This window comes from Suncus etruscus, chromosome 12 (assembly GCF_024139225.1).
Source record: "Suncus etruscus isolate mSunEtr1 chromosome 12, mSunEtr1.pri.cur, whole genome shotgun sequence".
NCBI lineage: Eukaryota > Metazoa > Chordata > Mammalia > Eulipotyphla > Soricidae > Suncus > Suncus etruscus.
In genome coordinates, this window is record NC_064859.1 from 58,746,413 (window position 1) to 58,752,412 (window position 6,000).

The 6,000-nt window shown below is 37.2% G+C and overlaps 1 pseudogene; it reads right to left on the bottom strand.

The window, feature by feature from the left end:
• The window catches only part of LOC126024226 (hexokinase-1-like), a 35,854-nt pseudogene extending 30,966 nt beyond the window's left edge, over positions 1-4,888 (bottom strand).
• Positions 4,889-6,000: the final 1,112 nt, after the last annotated feature.

Here is a 6,000-nt window from a genome sequence, read left to right on the forward strand (position 1 = left end):
AATCTGATAAATTTACCTGTATCCCATCCCTCTCCACTTGTATCTTTTTTAAAGTAATGATAAAAAAATACACCTTATTTTTCCACCTTAACCATTTCTGGAGTATTCAATTAAGTGGTGTTAAGTGCATTCACAACATTGCGTAAATAAACATCACCATCATCTGATTTCTAGAAAATATCCATTTTCCTAAACAAAAATTCTTTGACTATTAAATAATGTTTTCTCATTCCTGCTCTCTAGCATTGACCAGCCACTGTTCTGATCTTTGTCTTCACAAATTTAACTAATCCAGATAACCTATTTAAGAAAAATAACAATATATTGTCTTTTTATGATTGTCTTATTTCACAAATCACAATATCTTCAGTGTCCAAATATTAAAATACAAGTCTTAGGTCTTTCTTGTTAATGGATGGATAATATTTTCTCTGCAAGAGTATACTACATTTTGTTTAACCTCTTTACCCCGTGATAAGAACATTTGGGTTGTGTCTCCCTTTTGACTATTATAAAAATGTTACTATTAACACAAAATTTGTTTTGAAACACCACTTTTATTCTTCTGGTGTATACTCAAAGTGGAATGGCAGAGGGTCCCTATATAGATTTTGAGTTTAATTTTTGAGAATCTGCTCTCTTGTTTCCCAGAATGCCTGCACTATTTTATCCTCATACTAATAATAGACAATGGCTTGATTCTTCCACATATTTGCTGAGCATAGTCATTGCTACTTTTCTGATCAGACTTCCCAATAACAGTGAAATGCTCTATCTCTATTTGTGTCTTTTTAAAGAAATATAATCCAAAATGCACTTCAAATGAAGTGGTGATTACTTTACCCCCTGGAATTAAAAGAGCTTTTATACTTTAGGTCACTGAAAGTTATAACATGTCTTATGATCAAGGAAAATAGAAATAAAACTTAAATGATAGATATATTGAAATCAAATTGATTAAAAATGATTATTAAAAGAAAAATAATAGCATTGACTATAGTGGTGTGTAGCAATTCTTACACTTGGCTCAAGTTGGCTTCTCTGAAATGTCACCAGAAATGCCTTCCCAAGTTTATTTAGGTGTTTAGTTTTCTTTAGCACCCACTTTCCAAAACTAAGAGAATGCTTTCAATGTCAGCCATGACCTTGAAAATAAGACCTACTTTCTATCCTATTGGGCATTCCTTTCATTTCCTTTCATTCCTATCATTAACATAGTACCTGCCTGCCAATACCAGAAAGCCCAACTCCTTTACTGTACAATTAGGAATTGTAAAAGAGACAATTTTGGGGCCAGGGGTGTCTCACAACAAAACAAAATAAAAAAGTAACTTAAAAGAACAATGACACTTATGAACATCAAAAACATGTCTTAAACACCTTAAATAATTGTAATGAAAATGCACAAATTCTACACAAGTTCATCACAGAAAGATTTAATATTCTGTTCTCATAACCTTGAATTTTCAATTTTAAACAAAGAGCATTTTTAATTTTTATTTTATTTTATATTTTTGCATCACACCTGGTAGTACTCAGGGGTTACTCCTGGGCTTACACTCAGAGGTCATTTCTGGAAGTGCTTTGGGAAACCATATAGGAGTCTGGGGATTGAACCCAGATCGGTTTGTAGGCAAGGCAAATGCCCTATCAAGCTGTGCTATCTTGGTTAAAGAGCCTTTATTTTCATTTACATTAGGATTTGGAAATTATGATGTTGATTTTAGATTTTAAACATTTCTTTCCTTTTTTGAGGGGGGTGATAATGGGAGGTTTGGGCCATATTCAACTTTGCTGATTGATTTATTTTAGTCCTTAAGTGTATGTAAGGCACGTAACCTGCCTCGTAACCCTGGTTGGTTACAGGTAAGGAAGGTTGCCCATTTTTGCTGTACCTCTTTGGCTCATTTTCAGGGATTTTTTTTTTCTTCAAATAGTTTACTTATTGATTCAGAGACCTTTCAATGTGGTTTGGTGCCTGTAAATTACCTGCGTTCTGGTAATTTTTGAGCTAGTTTGGATGTGCAAGGGAAGTTTTTTTTTTTTTTTTTTTTTAATTAAGTTCTTGTGAAAATTCTAATGCTCAGCCCACAATCGGAGTGATGTTCAGTTGGAGAGGTAGTGCCAATGAGTCGTTTGAAGCACTTAAGAAGGATTTAGAGAATTGAGTCTTCTTTCTCCAGGAAGAGGGTTTTTAATAGGAACTTTGGTTGATGGGTCCGAATCGATGTATAATATAGCATACAAGAAAGAGCTTCATCTAGGCTTGGAAAACTGGACTCAGCTGGAAATGTTGCTCATTCGTCCTTTTCCAAAGACAATTTTCTTATTCTCTCCCAATCAGTACAGTCCATGCATTCTGTGTGTGTATGTGTGTGTGTGTGTGTTGTGTGTGTGTGTGTGAAAGATGAGAGAGAGAGAGAGAGAAAGAGAGAGAGTAGGAGAGAGAGAGATAGAGAGAGAGAGAGAGGAGTATGCAGGGACACATGCACACTATACCCCGGAGGTGCTCAGAACTTACTTCTGACTCTGCATTGCTCTCTTTCTCTCTCTGGCCCTAATGAAGACAGTGAATACTATGATAACTAAATAATGAACACAGATGACCCCTAACATAAGAATAGAAAAGCAGAAGGCTCTAAGATTTCCCAATGTGGGGTGTTTAGTTAGGCAAGTTTGATGTGGGAAGGAGGCAAACTGGGTAGGACATTTGGACATTATAAGAGTTTCAAGATCTCTGCTCTCAGCTGGTTCACAAGGCCTATGTCTCAAGTTTCAATATCATAATTTTTATAGAAATATTGTGTTGATGTTTAAGTTAAACTCTTCCCATTCCTAAAAGAGTAATCCTATTATTTTGCATGTTCTTTTCTGAATATATCTTGTCTTATAAAGCTATGTGTTATAGATGACTTTTGCATGTCATCAGTTGAAATCAGATAAATGATAGCTATCTAATCAACAGAATTAAGCAATCAACATAATAAGACTCTACATAAAACTATAAAGTATCTATTGGAACAGCAGTCTGGCTGCCAATGATGAGATAGTTCCACTATGTTTGCATGGCCTTAGAGGACCTGTTCTTTGAGAAAGATTTGCATCTGCCAGAGGACACTCCTCTTGTCTAATCTTTGATTGACAGTACACAGCCAGTAAGTTGTGAAGGTCCCTGATAAAATTGAGTACTCATGAGTTCCCTCTAAGTGTTCACTTCAGAGAATCCTTGGCCTGTTTTTTTGCAGGTTAGAATGACAATTTATTGGCAATGCTATTCTCCTCATGAGCATACATGTTCTTCCATTCTCTCAGTTGTCTCGTCTGACCTTAAGCCCTCCTCTGTTCTCCAGTCTCAAAGAGATGATCTCTCCCCACACATTATTGGCTCCAAGAAACAAACAAAAACCTTGGCAATTGGCGGTTCTAAAGGAATGTGTGTCTTAATACGTCTTCATGGAATTCAATGTATTCTTCAGGCTGACTGAGTCTTCTCAATACTCAGACTAGATGGTTATAAAACACTATTTTTTTCTGACCACAATCTATCCCAAATTCTTATTTTCTCTCTTTCTTGCCAAGTACTCAACTTGAGTACTTGAGATTTGGGAGAAGGAACAGCAAAGGACTCTCAGGGTAAAGGAAAAATTATTGGTTGAGTCTGAAAGTCAGGGAAAGGGGAAGACACAGTTTCTAAATTCTGTACTGGTGAGTCTATTGAGCAAGACTATCTTAGTCCTCTGCATTTTTCCAAGGATCCTTCTGGCACGATCTCTCCTTGTCCAGAGGAGAGAGTGAAACCAAACTCCCCAGGTATCCGATTGGTCACTCCTGCACAGGGCTCAGGGCCTGTTCTTCGTGTTGGCTGACTAACAGCCTGCCCTGCTCATGGAGCTTCATGTGTTTAGATATCTAAGCATTCAAGGTCAGCAGTTACTGAGAATGGGGAGATGACAGTTGTGTGCCTTACCTGTGCATTAAGAATTTCTTTCCAAGTGGACAGAGAATCTTGCTAATTACTTTTGCAACTAGTAGTGTCTGGAACCTAAGAACTTATTTAAAGGGCAGAGAAGCATTTGGTGTGGTTCTTTCTTTTGCCTTAATATTTTTCTTGCAAATATAGAACTTTAACTTCAAAAGGAGACAGATTACTTACTAAATAAAGGTATAAAACGTCTAACAGACCAAAGATCCTTAGTGCATGTTGGGGAAGTCTGGGAAGGTGTTAAGTATATAACAGGGCCCAATGGAACTACTCCTACGAAATTCTATAAAATTCTCCTACTCCTATGAAATTCTTTTATTTTTTATTGGTTTGGTTTGGGGCCACAAATAACAGCCCTTCCAGCTGTTAAAGTCCTTTTGGCTTTGTGCTCAGGGATCATTCCTGGGTCAGAATATGCAACTCAAGTGCCTTTCCTAATGTACAGTCTCACTGAACTCCTTGGGGGCCCTTTATCACAGACACTTCTTGTATCCCTTGAAGCCTACACATTTGTAAGGGAGACAATATATCTGCTTTTGTTAAATTATGAAGCAGCCACATATGCTCTTTCTGTTTAGCTATTTGTAGAATCTGTCTTTTGTTGGTGTCAGGCATTAAAGTAAAATCTTAAAATAGACTTTTGGGACTCTGGGAACTGATGCCTTCAAGGTTCAGTGACACAAGCAGCTAAGAGTGGGCATAAAAATAGGCATGCATGAGAGGTCTGCACTTGGCTCTGAAGCATGCTCACCACCTCCTCTCTGCTGTCTGCACCTCCAGCCTTTGATGTCCTATCAACTCCCTATTATCCACTTCGCCTTTATCTTCACTTGCTCTCCTCCTCATAGCAGAACTGTTGAGCAGGTGAGTGACAATGAAATATATCAGTTTCTCAGTGACTAACATTGAGGTAAAGTCACATTATATTATTTTTCACTTAGAAAAATAATAAAAGTATGTATTGAGGTTGGGTCTGCATGTACAATCAAACCCAACATAGGAATAACTATCCTTTAGAATTAGCTCAGCAAGTATGTCCATCTAAAATAAGATCCATTGTCACCTGGGTTATTTAGAGATTCTGGCTATTGTAAATAGAACTGCAATGAACATAAGAGTGCAGATAGCATTTTTGTATTGTGTTCCAGGGTATTTCCACTGTATGCTGGGTCATCTGGGAGATCAATTTCCAGTTTTTTGAGGAATATCCATATTGTTTTCAGAAAGGCTAGAATAGACAACAGTCCCACCAGCAGTGAATGAGAGTTTCTTTCTTACCACATCCCCACCAGCACTGGATGTTCTTGGTTGTGTGTGTGTGTGTGTGTGTGTGTGTGTGTGTGTGTGTGAGAGAGAGAGAGAGAGAGAGAGAGAGAGAGAGAGAGAGAGAGTGAGAGAGAGAGATGTGTGCCAGACTGTGGCATGAGGTAATACCTAATTGATGTGATTTGCATCTTCCTGATGATTAGTGATGTGGAGCATTTTTTTATGTGCCTTTTTGACTATCTGTATTTCATCTTTGAGCAAATGACTGTTCACTGCTTCTTCCGATTTTTATTTTAATTGGGTTAGATTTGTTTTTATCTTAAGTTCAACAGATAAGTGGCTAAAGAAACTGTGGTGTGTCTACACAATGAAATACTATACAGTTGTTAGAAAAAATGAAGTCATAAAATTTGCCTAAAAATGGATGGTCATAGAAACTATTATGCTAAGCAAAATAAGTCTGAAGGAGAGAGACAGACAGAATAGTCTCAGCTATGAGATTTAAAAAAATAAAATACAGTATAATAATAATACCCAGAGACAATAGAGATGAGGGCCAGAAGACCAGCCATGATATGAAGCTTACCACAAAGAGTGGTGAACTCAGTTGGAGAAATACTACACTAACAACTATCATGACAATAATAGTGAAAAAGAAAATAGAATGCATTTCTCAAAGACAGGCAGGGGGAGTTGGAAAAGGGAAATGGGGGCATTGGTGGTTTGAAAGTTGCACTGGTGAAGGGGGGGTT